Genomic DNA, 21,262 nt, shown 5'->3' on the forward strand with positions numbered 1-21,262 from the left:
CATATCCTGTTTTATATCATATCTCAGTCTCCACCACACATTTCTCAATGTTGGACCTGAAAAATTATTATTATTATTATTTTTTACTATTCCCCTTCTTCCTGCCTCACTCACACTTTTTGCTTTACCTGGACTGACTCAGATACTAATTATTCTCAGCAGCTCATCTGGACTGTTCTCCTATAAGGCTTCTGAGGGAGTCCCCACTTCTTTGGCCAAGCTCTCCAACACAACCTGGCCACCTTAAATTTATCCCTTAGCCACCTATACAGTATGTAGATGATCTTGTGCTCTGTAGCCCTTCACTAGAATATTCCACACATCACACTACTGCCCTCCTTAACTCCTGGCCTTCTGGGGGTACTGGGTTTCTCAATATAAGGCCCAGTTCTGCTCCCCTCAGGTGCAATATTTTTGCATTCTATTAACCTCAACATCCTGCATAATACCCAAAGAGAGACACCAAGACTTAAAGGATATTCTGCTACCCTTCGTAAAATGGGACATGATTTCTGTTGGGAGTTGCCCTGGCTCTAAAGACTAACTTCCCCATCCCCCAAGAAGAGCTGTCCAGTGGTGAGCCTTGCTGGCTCACATGATCCTGCCATCCAATGGTGAGCCCTGCTGGCTCACATGATCATTACCCACCAATCAGACTAGCCCTGCTGGCTCACCTGATCCTTACCCACCAATCAGAAAGTACCCCATGCCAACTGTCAAACCACCCATGTCTCTATAAATATGCAGAGCTGTTCCTCAATAAATGGGCATTTTTCTCCAACAGTGGGCTTTGATTGTTCTTTTATTGGTGCCAAAGCCCAGAATGGGGAATGTCTCGCTGCTTGAGGGCCCCCCTCTCTCAAGGCTTGCCATCCTCATCCACTCTTTCAAGCGCTGCTGCTACTCACACAATACTGGCTCTTCAGTAAGTGAATTCCCCTATCGGGTCTCCAACTTCAGATGGGCTACACAGGGGCTTTGACCGTGATCTTCCAGCAAACCTCTGATGCCCAGTCTGGAGGAGAGATCACACCCCATCACAGCCTTTAAGACTACAGTGGCCCTCAGGGACTCCTTCCTTGGGCAGATTCCTAAAGTCCTAGAGTCCTCTCACCTTTAAGACTCGACTGCTAGAGAGATGCTTACCCTTCCTCTCTCTTGCCCTGCCTCTCCCCTCTTTCCAGCCCGGGGAGTATCCAACCTCTCCAGGAGGGGGTCCCAAAAAGCCTTGGCCAAGGTCTCCCCCAGCTATGGCTCCATCCAGGATGAGAGCTTCAACTGTCAGGATTCGGTGATGACCAATCTCTGCAGCTGGAACCTGCCACTTAGGCACTCCTGATTTTTTGGCTCTAGTGGGGATGCCCCCTTTGCCAATAATAAATCAGTTTCCTTCTCCTCTATGTCCTCTTCCCTCCTTCTTACATGGGTAATGTGTCCTCTCTGCCAGTCAACTCTCCCCTACAATGCCCATTTCAATTTCCCTCCTAGGTCTTTTTAACTATTGCTGCATTGGGATACCAAAATTCTCCCTTAGAGCCAAATCTCTCTATGAGGTTTCCAAGGGGAACATTTCAGATGCCTTTTCATCTCCCTGTCATTTTTCCCATACTATTTCTAGTCTCCAGAATTCTCCTCTCAACTCTTTATTTACCAAACCTTAATAAGCCTTTCTTTCTGTCACTACACTCAGAACATGGACAAGCCTTTACCAGAAGTCAGGGAATACCCCCTTACACCCCATTGCGTTCCTATTCAAACACTCAGACTTATTTTATCAAGGCTGACCCCAAAGCCTCAAGGTTTTAGGGACAGAAGCTCTCCTGATCCCTGAGGCCAAAAAATTGTCATTATATCAACCAATTACCACACACTCCTTCTTACCACACACTCCTTCCCAGATCTTCTCAGTCACCATTTATTTACCTCCCTTCCCTCAACTAGAGTTTAATTACTGAATGTGCAACTCCTGAACCCCCTGAATACCTTCCAGCAAGACTCCTCATCAAACCTAGCCAGTGACAAAAAATCCTTCTGCCCCTGTGATTTCTCACTCTTGTCCTGACACCCTTGATTTTGTAATGAACCCCTTTTCACATACAACTTATCAGCCACTCTCTGACTCCCCACACTGGTTTATAGATGGAAGTTCCCAGAAACAGTCCCCTTACTTCACAGGTTATGCTATAATTTAAGGAAAAGTTACTGCAGCTTCTCCTTTGATCCTCACCTAAATCATTGAGGCATCCTCTTTACCTCCAGACACCACTTCACAACAGGCAGAATTAATCAACCTGACTTGAGCTTTATAATTAGCTAAGAAAAAAATAATTGATATTTTTACTGATTCTAAATACACTTACAACAATTCACAGTAACATCTTGAACTGGAGAGAAAGGGTTTTTGTTTTTTCTTTACTCAGGCAGGAAGACCATTCTTAATGCTAATTACATTTTTTAAAAAAATTGCTTAAAGCTGATCTTTTACCCCACAAGGTGGCAGTCTTGCATTGTAAAGGACATCAGACCAATGGTCAGTACATTTTCCTAGGAAACAGTAAAGCAGATTGAAATGCAAAACAGATTGCCTTTTCCCAGTCATCACAAACTCCTAATTTAGTTTTATATTCTATGCCTACTAAGCTCCAGCTTCCCCCTAATGAAACTAATGCCGTATTATCTTACTTACATGGCTTATTTCACCCCAATTCTCTCCCTCCACATATTTCTAAAGAATTCACTAAACCTGTCCTCTACAAATTTACAGAATCTCCAAAAATTTCTCAATTCTGCACCATTTGTCTCAAGGTTACCACTGACTCCAATGTGAGGCCACCCCCATTTCCCATACACCAAGCTAGGGGAGTCCTTCCTTCCATGGACTGGCAATTTGACTTCATTCACTTGCCCCCTGTAAAAAAAACTAAATATCTTTTAGTCTTGGTAGACACCTTTACTGAATGGGTCAAAGCCTTTACAATTAAAAATAAGAGGGTTTCTATAGTTGCAGCCCTATTGTTCCAAGAAATAATTCCCCACTTTGTTTTACCTGCCTCCCTCCAGTCCAATAATGGTTCCAAGTTTCCTTTCTCTACCACCTAAGAATTGGCTAATATTTTAAATATAAAATGGAACTTCCACATTCCCTATCAACCATAGTCCTCAGAAAAGGTTGAAAGGACAAATAGGACTTTAAAGGCAATCTTAACCAAATTATCTATAGACACTCACTTAGATTGGATTAAGCTCCTCCCTTTGGCCCTTCTTTTAATCCCCAAGCACTGCTCAAAAAGCCTCTTATGATCAGCATCTTTGAACTTCTGTTTGCTCCACCCATCATCCCCCCATCATTCAACATCAATTACCTAACATTTCTCCTGATGTGCTAAAACCCCTCCTAGCTCACTTCGGTGCTGCCCTCTGGAAATATGCCCACACCCATCTTCCCCAGCCCCAATCTTCAGGGGTCCCTCCTACTTCCATAAGGAAATTAGTTTATCTCTCCCCTTCCCAACCTGTAGCCCCTTTACAAGAAAAATTGGTGGGCCCTTTTAAGGTGATTCTGACCACTTCCACCACAGCCAAATTAGAATACCACCCCTTCTGGATCCATTTAAGCCATTTAAAACTTATTCCTGCTGATGGATTTTATCAATCTGTTCTTACAGGTCCCACCCATCTACAAATTATCCACCTCCCAGCCATTCACAAGGAAACTGCTGACCCTCATACCCAGGAATCTTAATATCACCTTCTCAGAGACCCTTCTACCTTTTCTTAACAGCACTCACAGATGATTCAAATTCACCATATTTATACACACACACACACACACACACACACACACACACACACACACACACACCCTTCATCTGTCTCCTCTTCAAACATTTGATCTCATTTGAGACCTCTGGCTTCAAGGGAAATTTGTTGACTTGACCCCCACCCAAATTTCTTTCTTCTCTTTGTGTTTTCTATTTATCATCTTCTACTTCACAAACAGCCACGCTGAAATAGTGGAGACAAGAAGCAGCTGATTTATTCAGTGAGAATTTTTTCTTTGCAGGTGAAATTGTTAATGTCTTGAGCTTGGAAGGCATATCCCATGGGGACAGGTTAAGAAAACAACAAAAATAACTAGATTTAGGAAAATGGGTCAATTTATTATTTCTGTAAACAGAAAATGGGTCAATTTATTATTCTTGTAAACAGATTCCTCATGCTGGTCTTTATAATATGCATAACTGTGAGCATGGCTAATGGCACAGAGATTTATTGGGCCCACATTCCATAGCCTGCCATTGTTCACCACGTAACATGGTTTGACAGCCCCCATATACCTTCAATCTATTTTAATTTCACCACTTTCTTGCTGCATCCTTTTTTGATTACTAGGTCCTCCCAACAGTTTTTGTTTAACTATTCAAGATTGTCCTCCCCACTTTGCATTTCTCTCAATAACTCATATTGTTATCACACTGAACCTCAAAAAAAATGGCTTATTCATGTCACTGAAAAAACAGAATCAAGAAACCAGGCTTATTTTTCTCACTGGCAAAGGCTCACCTGCATGACAGGAAGTTAATGTTAATTATCCACTAAGCAGACCCCTATGTTCTTAGAACAGACACTGGGATCTTTCACATAAATTATTGTGATAATCTGAATGTGTTACACCCCACCCTCAGAATCTTTCTATTGCAGGAAAACAATTATAGATTGGGATCCTCACTGATTGATGCTAAATCTAGAGATTTGGGGTGAAAATTTTCTTATGTTTATAGGACTTTTTAAAATTCCAATTCCACTATGTACTGGTCTAAGAGAGGATTATCAATGCCAGCCATGAGAATGGATTTGGGGCCAATTCAGGACACTGATGGAAAATAGGTCTGACTCAGGAGACTATTCGAATCTGGAATGGTAATTTTCAATATAAAAAGTTGAAAAATGTTATCTTGTCTTAACATTTCCTTTCATAAGGAATTCTACCTCACAGCATGTGTATTAAATTCCTATGTTTTATTATCTGGACCCATTCAAGTACAATATAAACCCTTGCAAAGTATCTATTTTGTCAAATGTGAGAACTGTATGCTATCAAAGCATGGCAAAATCCAGAACAAATTGTTAGGATTCTGAAAAGGCCAGTAGCCACCTGGCCCCCTGTAAAATTAAAGGAAACATGGCAGGAGACCCCTTCAGTAGCATTCATGCAGGAATTATTGCAGCATCTGAAACACCTTGCTAAATGTTTCATCTGGTGACTGAGAGCTGGTATTGTTTTTTTTGACTGACATCATCACCTCTGCCTCCACTGCAGCAATAACATTGCATCAGCATGTCTAAACTACTCATTACCTTCCACAATTCCATAATTATGCTGAGACCTGGCAAAGTGAAGTAGATGTTGATCCAGAATTTTTGAGCAAAGTTCAACAACTAAAAGTTTCTATTATTTGGCTAGGAAAACAAGTACATGATTTATGGTGGACTCATAGATCTCAATGCCATTATAACATTACCCAATTTTGTGTACTAGAGTTCCGTATAATGATACTGAGATTCAATGGCACAATGTATGTAATTACTTAATGGGACTTGATGCTTTGCATATTGCTTCTTTGGATGTCTCAAAATTACAATCTTAGGTTCTGGCCACAGTTAATGCAAAAATGCATACTTTTGATAATGAAGGGACTTGAGGCAGTTTAGATGAAAGGATTTCTTCTCTTAACCCTTTTAATTACTTTTCTAGACATATATCTGGGTTACTAGCTATAAATATACAGTTAATCTTATCTCTGTTCTTGTTTTACATAGTCCATCAAGCAGGATGGAGATAATTAAACCATCAGGAAAGTATGATTTCAAAGTTAATTATGCTTTCTGTGCTATAAAGGACCCAAATTATGAAATCATGTAAAATGCACCCTAAGTTTGATTGAGTCATAATGGCCTTGATTACGAAAAATAGAGTCCCTGACTATATTGCCTGCTAACATTGTTTTTTTAGCACTAGCAAATCAGTTAATTTTCACTTTCTCTTACAATAAACTGTCTTCTCCCTATTTTTAATTTTGTACAGAAACAGTTTTCTAGGGAGATGATCTGTGCAATTCAAACTGCCTCTCAGAATACATCAAAACATGCTCCTCCTGTACTCCCAGCCTGACAGTCTGAGATCACCAAAGGAGGACTTCACCTGAGCCTCAAGCCTCCTCCCACATATATCCCTCTTAAGCACCAAACACCAGGATCCTTTTCTAACCACCAGGATCCCCATGTTCTCTTCTGAAAGAAGGGGTCCTCCTATATCACCCCTTCTCAGTAAAAGTAGCCAGATCCAATATTATCACCCTCAATTCATTTTATCCTTTCAGAGTTGGGAATGAAATTGATAAACCCTCTAAGAAAATGTGTAACCTGGAAGGAGGGAGGGAGAGAAAAGCCCAAATTTTGATCCTTTCAATCAATCATTTCCCAGTGACAGAACAAGCCCCAGAAGGGAGGTAACCATCAGTCCAAGATAGCAGTCCCTGGGAGGAGGGTTCCTTTCTGAAATAAATTCCCTGAGTGTCAATGAAACTACCCATCAATATTGTCCCTGTGTCAATACAATTACCCCAGGATGTCAGATGAGCCCTGAACCCTCCATTCCTGCCCTGTAAAAACTGCCTAATTAAAAACCATGCTCAGTAAAAACAAGTTCCAGATGTTTGCAACATTTGCCCACATCCTATTAAACTTCTCAAAAACTTAGACACACATATAAGCCCACAATTTCCTTAAAATCAGTGCCATTTTCTGTCCAGAAAGTGTGCCCATGCAATAACTGATTCCACTGGTGAATAAAGGCTTTGCTGAAATCTTGAGGCACCTGATAATTACAGGGATTATCTCTGAGATGGTCAAAACTTAACAAGGATGAATGTTCACTGCTCATGTCTTACTGTCCTTTTTCCACTTTTTCTTTGGTTGTGTACTGCTTAAGTTTGGGGATTGTTAAACCCATCTGGAACTAAAGGTGTCTGTATAAACTCTCAGCTTCCCTTATCACCAGTATAAGTTAATGTGCAATAGGATTTATTGACCATGTGAGGTTCATCTGGACAGACTAGATTGATGTACTCCCAGGGTAGGGCTGATGCAAATTTCTAAATGGGAAGTTTCAGCATCTGGTGCATAGTGTTTAACTCTGAATGGAAATTTAAAATTTTTTCAGGTGACATATGCTGGTGGAGAAATTAGATCACCATCCCTTAGGGTCAGTTAGAATCCAATCTCTGTGAATATATGGATTTCAGGGGCCTCCACATGTGAGGCCCTAGGTTCGATCTTCAGCACCACATAAAAATAAATGAAAATAAAAATATTGTGTCTAACTACTTCAATTTCTCATAATTTTCCATATATTTTGCAATTTTAGCACTTAATGTATTCAAAGATTACATTTTTACTGTAATTAATCAAATGTAACTGTTTTCCTATTTAATCTGCTTTATGTTTTATTAAATAAGTCTTAAATTTAAGGTTGTACTTGGCTTGGTTTGTGGCTCAGTGGTAGAGTGCTCGCCTAGCACATGTGAGGCCCTGGGTTTGATCCTCAGCACCATCTAAAAATAAATAAAAATAAAAATATTGTGTCCAACTAAAAAATAAATATTTAAAAAAAAACTTTAAGGTTGTACATAATGTCAATATTTAAAATACTGTGAGTTTTTCACTACAGCAGTTCAAATTCTTTTATATTACCATTGTTTGGGTCTCTTGTTGTGGTTCAACAGATATGCCATTTTCAATTTTACATATGTGTAATGTTCAGCTTGAAATTTTTCAATGTTCATTATTTGAGATGGATAATCTTAAATTTCCATCATCTTTTCAAATAGGAAATACTGGAGGAAGCTTGCATTTTTGTAATTAATGCATTTATTAGAGTTGACCATGTTGTACATAATAAAATTATACTACATTATTATTCAATTTAAAGTAAGTAAATAAATAACAATTATCTCAATGGAAACAATTTATGTATAAGTAAAAGTTTGGGAATTCTGTCACAAGCTATATCCTGGATGAATTTTGATGTTTTGCTAAATATGTACTAAATCAAATACTGTATTCTTCCACTTATATGAGTTACCTAATGTAGTCAAATTCATAGAAATAAAAGGTAAAATGATAATTTCTAACTTTCAATTTAGAGTTGAAAGTATGTGAATTTATTTGTTTTGTTTTTTGGTACCAGGTTTGAACACAGGGGTGCTTAACCACTGAGCCACATCCCCAGCACTTTTTATTTTTATTTTGAGACAGCAAGGTACTAAGAAACCAAATAAGACCACAAGTTCTGAAGCTATCTGCCTCTACCTCCTGAGCCAAGGAATTTCAAGCATGCGCCACCTGGCTGAATTTATTTTTCCATGGGTACAAAGTTTTAGTTTGTGCATATCAAAAGATTTCTGGAGAAGTATGGTAGTGATGCTTGCATTATTACCATGATGAGAATCTACTTAGTACCAGTGAAACGTGCATCCCAAAAATGTTAGATGTTGAATGTTATGTTTTGCACACTTTACCACAATTGAAACATTAATTTTTAATTTCAAAAGTAAAGGAAATAACAACAAAAAAAGAAAAAGAAAAAGGCTCTCAAATTCCAGTCCTAACATAAACTATACACATTCAAGAATCATTGTGCTCTACTTCATTACTGACAATGGTGGTTTATACTTACTTTGAAGGGTTTTTAAAAGATGAGAATATTTCAAATAAAATGTGTAAAATATTCACAAACTCATGGCAGTTTTTTCAAATAAGATAATTGTCTTTCTAGTACATCCCCTTTATTTTTTTATTCCCCCCAGCAAGTATTATATTCCTGTATAATCCTACTACCTGTTCTAGTTTCTGACAAATGCCCTTGGAAGATAACTATTTCTTTAGGCCAACATAGTTAGTTTCCTTCTTGTTCCACAAACATATATTTGCATTTTAGTGCTTTTTTTTATTATATGTTGTATATAGCTCACTTTTTTCTTAAGAAGAAATTTACAGAGGTGATAACCTGGAAGAGACATAATGGGACAACTAAAGCAAATACATAGAAGAGTTAAGAAAATGGAAGTGCTAAGATATTGTGGTTGGTGTGAGATTTGATGATGGTTTTAAGGGAGGTATGTACTGTGTTGTCTGAAAAGGAAGTGTTATTATGTGAAATAAAATAAAACCTTAGTAGTTATATGAATTTTTTGTCTGTGTAAAAATAAGTAAATCTCAGTATATACAAGAAACTGAGACCTCAAGTTCAATAGGTAAATATTGATATAACCAAAAATGTTTAAACTTTTTTTGAGGTTCATCTAAATAAAAATAGAGAAGTTTAGATTTTAGTTTCTTAAATGGCTGTTTAAATGATTTCATTCTCTACCCAATGAAGTTTCGTTTTGTGTTCACGTGTATTGTATACATGGAAATAAAGTATCTGCTAGAAATACTCTATGTAATGTTTAAATACTTTTAATATTATTCAACGTGAGAGACTGGGTAAAAGTGTTATCCCATTATTCCCAAAGCCACTGACCTAGGTATTTCTGAAGTTTAGGACAGGCTCACTGAAGAGAAATGGACTCCATATTTCAGTTATAATATTAGGCAATATGATGTACATATATGCCTACTTTGTTTGAGAATGAATGGCTCATAAACAAATGTCTTTTTACTTACCTTACTTCAATAAATGTTCCCCAATAAAATAAGCAAAGAATTACACTAGAATTTTTCAAACTTAAAAAAAATAAAGACCAAATAACTGTATTCCACGTATGCATCTATAAGAATGAGCTTTGTTTGTTTTTTCCTTGACACACTTGATCAACTGAAAAACTAATGTTAACTTTTCAGTTGATCAAGTGTGTCAAGGAAAAAACGAAAGCTGGTTAGGGAAATAATAGTAGAAAACAGAGAGAATGCTTTGTGGACATGCTATTTGTATGCTTTTGGAGAAAATTATTAAATGGCTAATTGAATATTCATTCTTCAATGAAGTTACATCTTGTATTTATGTGTTATATATATGTTTCTGTTCAGGTAAAAATTGTGCATATCCTAAATATATATTGTTGCTTGATAATAATTTGAAAATAAAGTATTTACTTCTAATAAAACATTAGATCATCAGTTATTGATATTTTTATATAGTACCCTTTCTTCCAACAAATCTGACATATATTTCCTTACTATACCATAGCTAAAGCTTTTCCACTCAATACTCACACTCCAGTCTTCTCTGGGACTCCTCTAAGGCATTAGTGACCTGAGTGTAAAAGTTTGGAAAGATATTAAATTATATTGATCATAAAGGCATTTGTTGAGTCAGATTCCTGATGTATATTCATTTTATTCCTCCTTCTAGAATAGGGTATACAATTGACTTTGCAGTTATAAGCCTGTGCAGCTGTTAGTTTATCTTTAATGTGGAAAAATTCAGTTCTAATACATCTTGACTTCTACTGATATAAATTCCCTAAATGGGTTTCTGTGTTTTAAAATTTTTATTATTTTTTCTTTTATTTTTCAATACCCAAATTTTCAATTATTAACATGATTTTCTGTCTTGCATTTGTTCCAGGAATGTCCTATTTTCATGGGACAATGAGAAATATATTTCATCATCCTCATTGCAAAAGCCATCTTAGGAGTCGTCATGCTTTCTATCAAGGGTACAACACATATTCACCTTCAGATAAAAATATATTCCTTTCTTTCAACAGAGTTTATGTAAAGATAAGTAAAGCACCCTTCGTGCTATAATATACTGAACATATGTATCTTGGAGATATGAAACCGTCCAGCCCAAATAAAACATCTCTATGATTTTTCCCCACCACTTCTTTCAGTATTCTTGATCTTCAGATTTTTGTATAGAATTTTAGAAGGCCCTGGCATTTGGAATGACATTCACATTTCTGTGATGAGTAACCTCTACAGGGCTAGGTGATAGTAATCAACATTCATCTAAGACAGAGAACAACTTAAGAAAAAATTTGGAACAACTGTTTCCAGTGTCTCTATATAATATTGTGTTTGACAAAAATCTTTCAGTATTATTTTCCCAAAAGTATTTTACCATTTGTATAAAATAGATAAATAATATCTTTAAACACTTTCATAAGATATTATTTAACATCAAAGAAACTTATTTCCTTATTAACTTATTTCCCTAAGTGCTTAGTGTGCATGCACAATATTGAAAAGTTTTTTTCTGACAACAAGTCAATACCTGCCAGAAATTAGACAAAATTTAAAGTTACTAAAATTTTTTCAGAGTTCAATGCTGTTAAGACCCAATCAAACAAAGCTGATCTGTTTTAATTTTTAAAACAACATCTCAGTTGAATTATATCCTAAACTTTAAACAACAACAACAACAACAAATATTTTTTTAAAAAAAATCAATGTATTTACCAAATACATTGGTGGGGACATTGCTACTCAGGCTATAGAAAAGCAGGGAACTCTTTTCTACAGATTTCAGATGTTATCTAGAGGTTTGTTTGTTTGTTTGTTTGTTTGTTTTTAGTTTTAAGGCTGGTGAAAGATAGAGGTCTGCTAAGGTTAGCAATACCTTCCAAGTTTTACCTAATGGTGATGATGTGAAGTCACATACAATTTTGAAAAAAAAGTGGTAAAGGGACAAAATAGCCCAAGATAATTTTGGCTCTCTACATTCTATCTCTCCTCAATCATGATGGTTCTGCTCTCCAAGAATGAGTCTGAAGAATGTTTAATATAGGTAAATCTTCATAGAGCTTCAGTTCCACAGAAGCAATAGCATTAACTTTAACTGAGGTTGAAAAATATTTGAGAGTCATGATTTTTTGAAAGCACACAGTGTTTCACACAGAATAAGGAGTCTAGCCAGGTTGTGCACACACACATGGGCAAATGTCACAAAGCATGATGAAATGTTTTTCAGATGAACTGATAGGAAGCTCATTGATGAATGGCTGCAATGCTATTGTTATCATAATCTAATCAGTTTGTTAGAATTTATTGTTATTTTAAAATTACTAAACAAAGTTTCTATTATATTCTGTATTTCCCAAAATAGAACTATTTTAATATGTTTCCACAATTAGAGTGTCCATGTAGGTGCATACTAACTGACTTTCATTTTTTATTTACATGATTACAAAGAATGTTATAAATATTACCATTTTTGAAAACAAGATGGAGCATGATATAGCATCATAACAAGGAAACCCATATGTTAAGGTCTGTAGACAAGTCAAAATAACACATGGTATTTTGCCAGGGGAATGTAGAGTTCATAAACAAGTCTGGATGGTGCCTGGCAAAATGTCAGAGGGAGTGGTTTGAGAAGTAACAAAAGCGAGCCATTAAGTGTGGAGATTCCTTATTGGTTGACTGATGTATCTAGTTTATGCTAATTAAGATAAGCTGTGCAAAATGTATAAATAGCTCTGTTGTCCTACAATAAACGGCTTCCATTCCTGCTGTATCAATCTACAGAAGTTATTCGTCACCCCCCGGCACCCATAAACTAATTCTAATCTTTAAATAATTTATTTTGTGTCTCCCAGCTTCATTTGGAAGTTAAAATGCTCCTTACCAGCTTACTTAATGCACCTTTTGCATCCTTATTCCTCAGTGTGTAGATGAAGGGGTTGAGTGTAGGAATCACTACTGCATAGAAGAGTGCCATGAACTTGGGCTGGTCCCTTGAGATGGAAGAGGGTGGCTGAAGGTACATGCTAATGACTGGGCCATAAAATAAGAAAACTACAATAAGATGAGAGGAACATGTCCCAAAGGCCTTTTTCCTTCCTTCAGAAGATTTAATCTTAAGTATGGCACGTCCGATATTAGCATAGGAAGCAAGAATTAAACACAGAGGAATAGCTACTATAAAAATGCACACCACAGAGAGGGAGAGCTCATTAGCCTCCTTTTCCCCACAGGCAGTCTTTATCAGAACTGGAATCTCACAGAAAAAGTGATCCAGTTTATTGATGCCACACAATGGCAACTGTAATGTTAGACCGATCTCAAAAGCACCATAAGTAATTCCACTCATCCACACAATGGACACTAATAGGATACAGATGCGCTGATTCATGATGAGGGTGTAGTGCAGAGGTCGCAGATGGCCACATAGCGATCAAAAGACATAAGAGCCAGAAGAAGACATTCTGTGGCTCCCACTGTGCTGAAAAAATAAACCTGAACTGCACACCCCACGTAGCTGATGGTCTTCTTAGAGCTTCCCAGGTTAAACAGCATCTGAGGCACAATGCTTGTGGTTAAGCAGATGTCCAGAAAGGAGAGGTTGGTGAGGAAGAAATACATGGGACTTTGGAGACGCGGGTCTAACTTGGACACCAGAATGATGGAAATGTTTCCCATCATACCCATGGAGTATATTATAAAAACAATAACAAATAGAGGAAGTTCTAGCCAAGGATAATCAGCAAAGCCTACTAGGATGAATTCTTTAGGGTAGCTTTCATTAATTAGAACCATTCTCTTCTTAATTTTCCTACAGTAAGAAATTTGAAAAAAAAAGTTGAGTAATTAAGAATGATAAGAACATAATTATGCCTTGAACTTCAGAAAGCATAGATGTAATATAAAACTTGTGCAAAATTAACATAAATTGTCTGGCATCAGGTTGACCAAATTCCCTTCATGACAATATAAATAAAAAGCAGTTACCTTCAGCATGTTTGGTAATCATTCTGACACTGAACTTCCACTTTGTTATAATAAGCCAAATTAGCTATTTCTCTTTTTTTTCTATTTTTAGTTGTAGATGGACACAATACCTTTATTTTGTTTATTTAGTTTTATGTGGTGCTGGGGATTAAACCCAGGGCTTCACACATGCTAGGCAAGTGCTCTACCACTGAGCTACACCCCAGCCCCCCAAACTAGCTATTTCTTTAAGTTACAATGAGGAATAAATAAAAAGTTGAAGCAACTGTGTATAAACCTCTAAAACACAAAAACTTATACTCGCATGTAAATCAGCAGAAGAGTTTGTTTACATTATGGCTTCCCCTACCCAGGTGTCTGATAGACTAGGTGTGGCATGGGGTGCTAGAATACTTTATTTTCAGGCATACTTCTGAGAGACATTAAAGAAATATTGAAAAGCTTAAAAGCATTGAAGTTGTAGTCATTGTGGAAGGAGGAGAAAACCTGAACCTATGGAAATTATCAATATATTCTTATCCAACCAAACTAGATAGTCCATAAATCATATTATTTCCAAAGATAAGAATAAGAGTTTGGGCTGAAAGAGCTACTTCTTAGCTCTGAGAAGAACTGAGAAAGTTCAAACACTTTTAGCATTTTTTTCCTGAACTACTATAAATTGAATAGTGAATCTACCTCCTGGGTTTCAATTGTTTAAGAATTTCTTTTTGCATGTACCATTTTCTTGTAAAAAATATTGTTATAACCTTGATAATATGGCCTTTTAAACTAAAGGTTATTTGGTATATGCTTTGGGGTAGAGATTTTCATTATAAAGTGAGTTTACTATCCAACAGGATAATACATTGCAACAGCAATGTAAGAGTTCAGACAATTATCAGTGATCAATTGATTGTTTATAGTTATAAATATATTTTGGAACTTTATATAACTTCCATCAGGAGAAAAATCAATATCCCAGTTCAGGCCCAAAGACTTATTCAGATTCAACAGTTGTTTTACATTTTCAGAGCATCCATATTTTTGTTTCATAAAAATTATGCTGATAATAAAAAATTTCATTAGTTGAATAAAGCAGCATTTTGAGAAAGATTAGTAAATGAAGGTATAAATTTATATTGTTCTTTGTTTTAGTGGTGAGGTTATGATATATATATATATCATAAATTCCACATTCTTCTATAAGGTGGGGAAAGTTCAGATGGTGAGTTCAGACATTATATCTGACAAAATCCTGAGGTACTCTTTCCCTTTGTGGCAAGGGTTATCAGATTATATTCTTAGGGGTATAAGACTGATTGATTAGATGCTTTTCTAGCATGAAACTATGCAATAATAAAATCATAATAATTCCATGTAATCCTAAGTGAGGTCTATATGTCAAAAATTTCCAATTGTCTCATTACACACATTGAATCACTTAGTATCCACTTGAAAGCCCTATAACAAAGGAAATGTTAGTATCCCCATTTCAAGACACTGTTATTCATTCTTAAAGTGTGCTAATACCTGTGAGCTCTGAAATATTAAAGAGCACCTTAAATGTGGTAGTGATATACTGAGATAATAAACTCAGAGTTTTAACATTTCAAAGAAAAAAATGATTAATTTTGGTTGCATATATTTTGGAATGTGTTTCCCTTACACTTTGAGTTTGAAATTTTGCAAGCTATATCAGTAAAGAGAATTTAGAAATTATCTTGGCCTACATTGTTATTCTTAGAAAATTCTATGTCATAGATTAAATATGAAATGAGAATGGTCATAATTATTTAAGCTGTGAAAAATTTCCAAAATAACCATATTATTAAATAATTGCTCTATAACACTTTTGTGTATTTATTGGGCATACTTACGTTTACATTTTTTTCATAAATGTTGAAAAGAATTAACATTTTTATTTAATAGGCATAATTACTCTACATATATATGGGGTACAGTGTAACATTTCGATACATGCATACAATTGTTGTGATCACATTGGGGTAATGGTATACCAGTCACCTCAGGCAAAATTCACATTTTTATATTTTTATGCTCTGAACTTCACCTCAGCTTTATAAACAATAACTATAGATTTGATCTTTCAGAATATATTCTCTAAATTAATTACATCTAACTCTAAGTGAAATAATACCTCCAATATTCCTTAAGGATATTTATTAAATTTGTATTTTGAACTTTGTTCCCATCTCTCATCTTCAAGGTAATTTAGGCTGTGAATGGTGACTACCCATAGTCCCTTCATTTCTCTGGATATTTCCCTACAGGTACCAGAGAAAGGGTGACTAGTCAATTTTATTTACTCATAAATATGTTTAAGCTTTTAAAATTTATCCTTAGATCTCATACTGTCCATGTCCTGCTCATCTTTCATTATCTTTTGGATTTCATCTGCCATTTGAATTTTTTATTTGCAGTAATTTTACATTCTTATTTCATTACACAGTACTCTATCCATGAATGTTGGAAGTCAGGTTGGTAAATTGCCAGATTCAATTTGTGTTAAATTTTTCTTTGCATTTCCATTACATTTTTAGGCTACTGTATCTTATTCATACTTTATTTTTTTATCACACATGGTATCTTATCTACACTTAACACCACTTTTTAGTTTTACAAGGAGGAAAAAAACACAAGTAGTAGTCATAGAAATTTTCATCTGATATCAAAACATCTCACTGAAAATGGTGAAGTGAATCCATAAAATTTTGACCATATAATAAGAAAATGATTCATGTTTTATATTCACATGATTGAATAAAAACTTTATACTTCATTTGAATATATCTGTCAAGAATACTCATTATGAAATGTAGATGTTATTTTAATGCTGTTTTAAGTGAGACTGAGAGAGATTAATTATAAAGTGAAACCTAGTTGTTCCTAGAGCCACTGACCTAGATATTTCCAAAGTTTAGAAAAGGCTACCAGAAGTTAAATGCACTGTCTTTCATATGAATATTAGCACTAAGAGCTACACACATTCCAACCATCTCTTGAAAATAGATGGCTAAGAAAACAAGTGTTTTTACTCACCTTATTTTTTTATAGATATCCTTCAATTAAAAAAAAGAATAGTGATCTCAGCAGCTCAGGGGGCAGGGCTGAAGCAGGAGGATCACAAGTTCAAATCCAGCCTCAGCAAAAGCGAGATGCTAAGCAACTCTGAGACCCTATCTCTAGATAAAATACAAAATGGTGCTGATGATGTGGTTCAGTGGCTAAGTGACCCTGAGTTCAATACCCAGTACCTGCCTTCCCCTCCCCACCCCCCCTAAAAAAAGAATAGTGAGGGAATGCATTTCAATTTTTCAAAATTTTAGAAATAGATCAACAAACTATAGTCCTCAAATGTACATTTAGAGATAGCTGTTAGTGTTTCAGTTGATATAGGGTACAAAAGAGAAAAATACCTAGATTAGGGAGTTAATGCATATAATGCTTTGAAGCATGCTATTTGTATGCTTTTCTTGAGACTCTTGAACAGTTTTCAAAGAAGCCATTCACTTAGTTTTTATCCCAGATGAATTAGCAGAGCAAGTTCCTGGGGACAGAGCTCTCCGTGGATATGCTTCTTACATATAATTAGGTACTACTGAATTGAGGTCTTTGTTTCATGTGCTGTGAAACAAATACATACAATTTCTCAACATATGAAACACTAATTTTGAATAAGATACAATTAACAATAAATGAATAAATAAACAGTATACTGTAAGAGTAGAACTTTTGGGGAAAAATGCTTCTGGGAAATTTAAACAAGAAAATATTGAATGCTCTACTGCATTAATTCTCAGATACAATGAAAAATAACTAAATATTGTGTGACATAACAGTTACACGGCTCAAAAATGCTTTGGGCCAATGAAAAGTTAACTTTACAATTGTTACCAAGTCATATCACTCTTCAGTTTCCATTTTCTTGAGAAAGATTTTGGTTAAGAGATCCAATCAAATAAGTAAAAGGAGTTTTTAAATTGAAATAGAAGTATGATCCACTTTCCAGAGAGGAAATGGACTGAGGTTTTCCACATGAAAGGTTTTATATTTGGTCTGCAAACCTCCTTCCTCATGCATTATGTATTTGGTGCAGTTACTTTGGTTTCTGTGCCATGGCTTAGTGTCCTTGCTCTGGTTTTCCACTATTGGTTTGTTTTTATCAACAGTGAGACATCATATTAGCCATCCACAGAAAGACAAGTACTGCATGAGATCACTGAGATGTGAAACTTTAAAAAGTTGATCTTATAAAAGTAGAAAGTAAAATGGCAATTACACAGAGGTGTGTTGGTTTGACAGACAGGGTTGTGGACAGATTGATCAAAGAATACAAAATTTCAGCTATATTAGAAAGATAGATTCAACATATCAACATGGTAAATATGTGTTGATAACATTGATTCCTGAAAAATGCTAAGAGAGTGAATGTAAAATGTTCCCACAATAATAATCATAACTATGTGAGGTAATCTATGGGATAATAAGTCATTGCACCGTGAATATATATGTCAAAATACATAGCACACATGGCAAATGCATACATTTTTGCCATGATTTTAAAAATAAATTAATTAAATACAAATAACACCTAAAAATAAGAAATAAAATATAGAAGTGTCCTGCAGGATATGATCTTCAGTCTGTATTGCAAAGTTATGCCAGCCATGTTCCCAGAAGAAAATTGATGACATATTCTAACTGGAATACTGAAAGACATTTTACAAAGAAAGCCTTTAGGTATGTGAAGGATTTAAAATACAAATAAGGAATTTATACACATAAATACATATACATACATATATAATGACTTCTTTTTTAAAAAAATTAAATTTGTTTTAATTATTCATACATGGCAGTAAAATTCATTTACATACTTTGATATATCATACATAAATGGGGTATAATTTCTCATTTTTCTGATTGTACATGTTGTGGAGTCACATCAGTCATGCTGTCATATATATATATATATATATATATATATATATATATATATACACACACATATGAGGTAATAATGTCTGTTTTAGTAAGTAAGCAAATCTATCCTGAAATACAAAGAAGTGATTCCAGTCTACCTGAGTGAGCGTAATAGAGACGTTTCCATCTCTTTAACCCTCACCAAAAAAAGTAACCTGAAGAGACATGGTATTCACCAATCAACATTTTCTATTGTTGTCTTTCTTTGTTCCCTATTTAAAAATCCCTGTGTTCTGCCTTTGTCCAGTGGGAGCTCTCATTCTATTTTTTTTTTATAATGGAAGCTTCACTGATTCATAAGTCAGAAAAAAACAAACAGTCCTATAACTGAATTTTTTATTATTTTATCTGCTAATTAATTATACATAATGGGATACAAAACGGATTTGGAGCAGAGGAGAATAAGTTTAAATACTTAGTAAATGCATAATGTGGAAAAATATATACTCACATCCTACATGTGATGACCTGCTATTTGATAAAATTGATTTTTTTTCTAAATAATGCAATCTGCATTGTGTTTCCAATTTTTACATTTTCATTTCAGTACCAAGGATTGAGCCCATGGTGCTCTATCACTGAGATATATTCACAGTCCTTTTTTATTTTTTTATTTTCAGATAGGTCTCACTAAGTTGTCAAGACTAGGCTCAAACTTGAGATTCTCCTGCCCCAGTCTCCTGAATCACTGGGATTACAGGTGTGGACCACCATGCTTCAGCAGTAGATCATAATATTATCTACACATTTAATTTATATAGTATGTATTAAGAGAAAGTAAAAGAAACAGATTTTCATTTCATCTTTTTATTGTGAAAACATTAAGTATTATTTTAAAATTTTAAAGTATCACTTGAATTCTACTCATTGTGTTAGAATAAGTAGGAAAATAGACATGAACAGGTAGATAGAAGAAGGAAAAAAAGGACTCACACCCTCTTGAGTGATGAAAAAATAATTCCACCTCAGGTGATAGAAACCCCACCTATAAACCAACCTTTGTCTTGGTCAGGTACTCCTTCTTGAACAGAAAGAATCAGGTTTAACCAGCTTAAAGGACTTTCCAACTTGAAAAATGAAGAAACAAAGAGTTACTTCCATCTGGGGGACCCCCTAATTTATTGTAATTTACATTCTGCCTTTAAACCCCCACAGGTTTCATTTAGAGTGACAAGAAGTTTTCAACATGGTGGAACTAGTGCAGGCACACTAAGCCTTTGTATAAAAACCACAGTAACTACATCAAGTCCTTAATACATGAAGAGGGAAGTTCCCAGACAAGATATGAAAATCTTCCATGTGGAAAACCCCTGACTGTTTTCTCTCTGGGTCATGGTCCACTCCACGTGGAGTATACTTACATTTTACTAAATAGACTTTGTGCTTATTCTGAGTCTCTTGACTGAAATCTTTCAAGAAGAAAAGAAATGAAGTGTGACATTGCTCAGTAACATATCAGAGGGCGGTTTCTCTGTGTCACAGCTATAGTAACCTAAAATCTAACTCAGGCTGACACAAAAAATGGCATGAGTTTTGGTCTCTCAGATGTATCTGGCCAGCCTCATGGCAGGTAAAATCCTATCTCTGGCTGGTCCTAAAAACTTTGTTTCTTTTTTGTCATCGCCTGCTTATTTCTGCCACAGGGGGACTGTTATGTCTACAGGACCACATTTCCATGCAGACTTTATTTCAGTTCTTCAGAGATATACTCCTACTTTCCCCCTCTTCCCACTAGGATCTCCACCCTCTCCCTTGTCTCTTTCACCATTGTTCTCTCTGCCCTTGGACTGATCCTAGACTCCAGACTCTACTTGATACCTTCTTTTGTATCACCCTATATCCCTGCACACCTTGCTGATGACTCTCATCATCACCTGGACTACTCACTTCATTCATTTTGTAGCCCTAATCTCCCTCTTTCTCTCTTTAACCAGCCTGAATTTTGGCATGGGATTATTTCTACCTCCATATTTAAAACTCTCCCTTGAGTTCTTCAAGCTGTCCACAGATTCCTAATTATTGTTGAATCAGCTTTCCTAACATGGGCAAAATCTTTCTCCATGAAATATGACATTAGCTATGTTTGTTGTATATAGTGTTTATTGTGTTAAGGTAATTTTCTTTCATACATAATTCCTTGATATTTTTATCATGACAAGTTGTTGGATTGTTTCAAATGATGACTTATTTCACAGGTAATTATTGATATGTTGGTACTTAGTATTGCCATTTTTTAAATTAATGATCATGTATTGATCATTTTCTAGTTGTTTCATTGGTCTTCCTCTCAGACAACCTTCATTGCAGTTATGAAAATTTCCCCAAATGTATATTTTTATTTCTTGCTTTTCATATTTTTGTATATAATGTAGGCATTTACTTTGTGTTCACAATAAAGTTTACAAAAATCTTATAGATATGACTGCCTACTTTAAACTAATGGCTTAAACAACAAAATTCTACCCTATTATTTTATTCTTCTACTCTCATTTCACTTAATCATGTGATTGAGGGAAGACTTTATACTTCATTCAAGTAT

At 35.4% G+C, this 21,262-nt stretch overlaps 1 pseudogene; it reads right to left on the minus strand.

Moving 5' to 3' along the window:
* Positions 1 to 12,607: 12,607 nt before the first annotated feature.
* On the minus strand, positions 12,608 to 13,545 carry LOC101977818 (olfactory receptor 2B11-like; annotated as a pseudogene).
* Between the last annotated feature and the right edge of the window lie 7,717 nt (positions 13,546 to 21,262).

The sequence above is a fragment of the Ictidomys tridecemlineatus genome, chromosome 8 (genome assembly GCF_052094955.1).
Source record: "Ictidomys tridecemlineatus isolate mIctTri1 chromosome 8, mIctTri1.hap1, whole genome shotgun sequence".
Classification (NCBI taxonomy): domain Eukaryota; kingdom Metazoa; phylum Chordata; class Mammalia; order Rodentia; family Sciuridae; genus Ictidomys; species Ictidomys tridecemlineatus.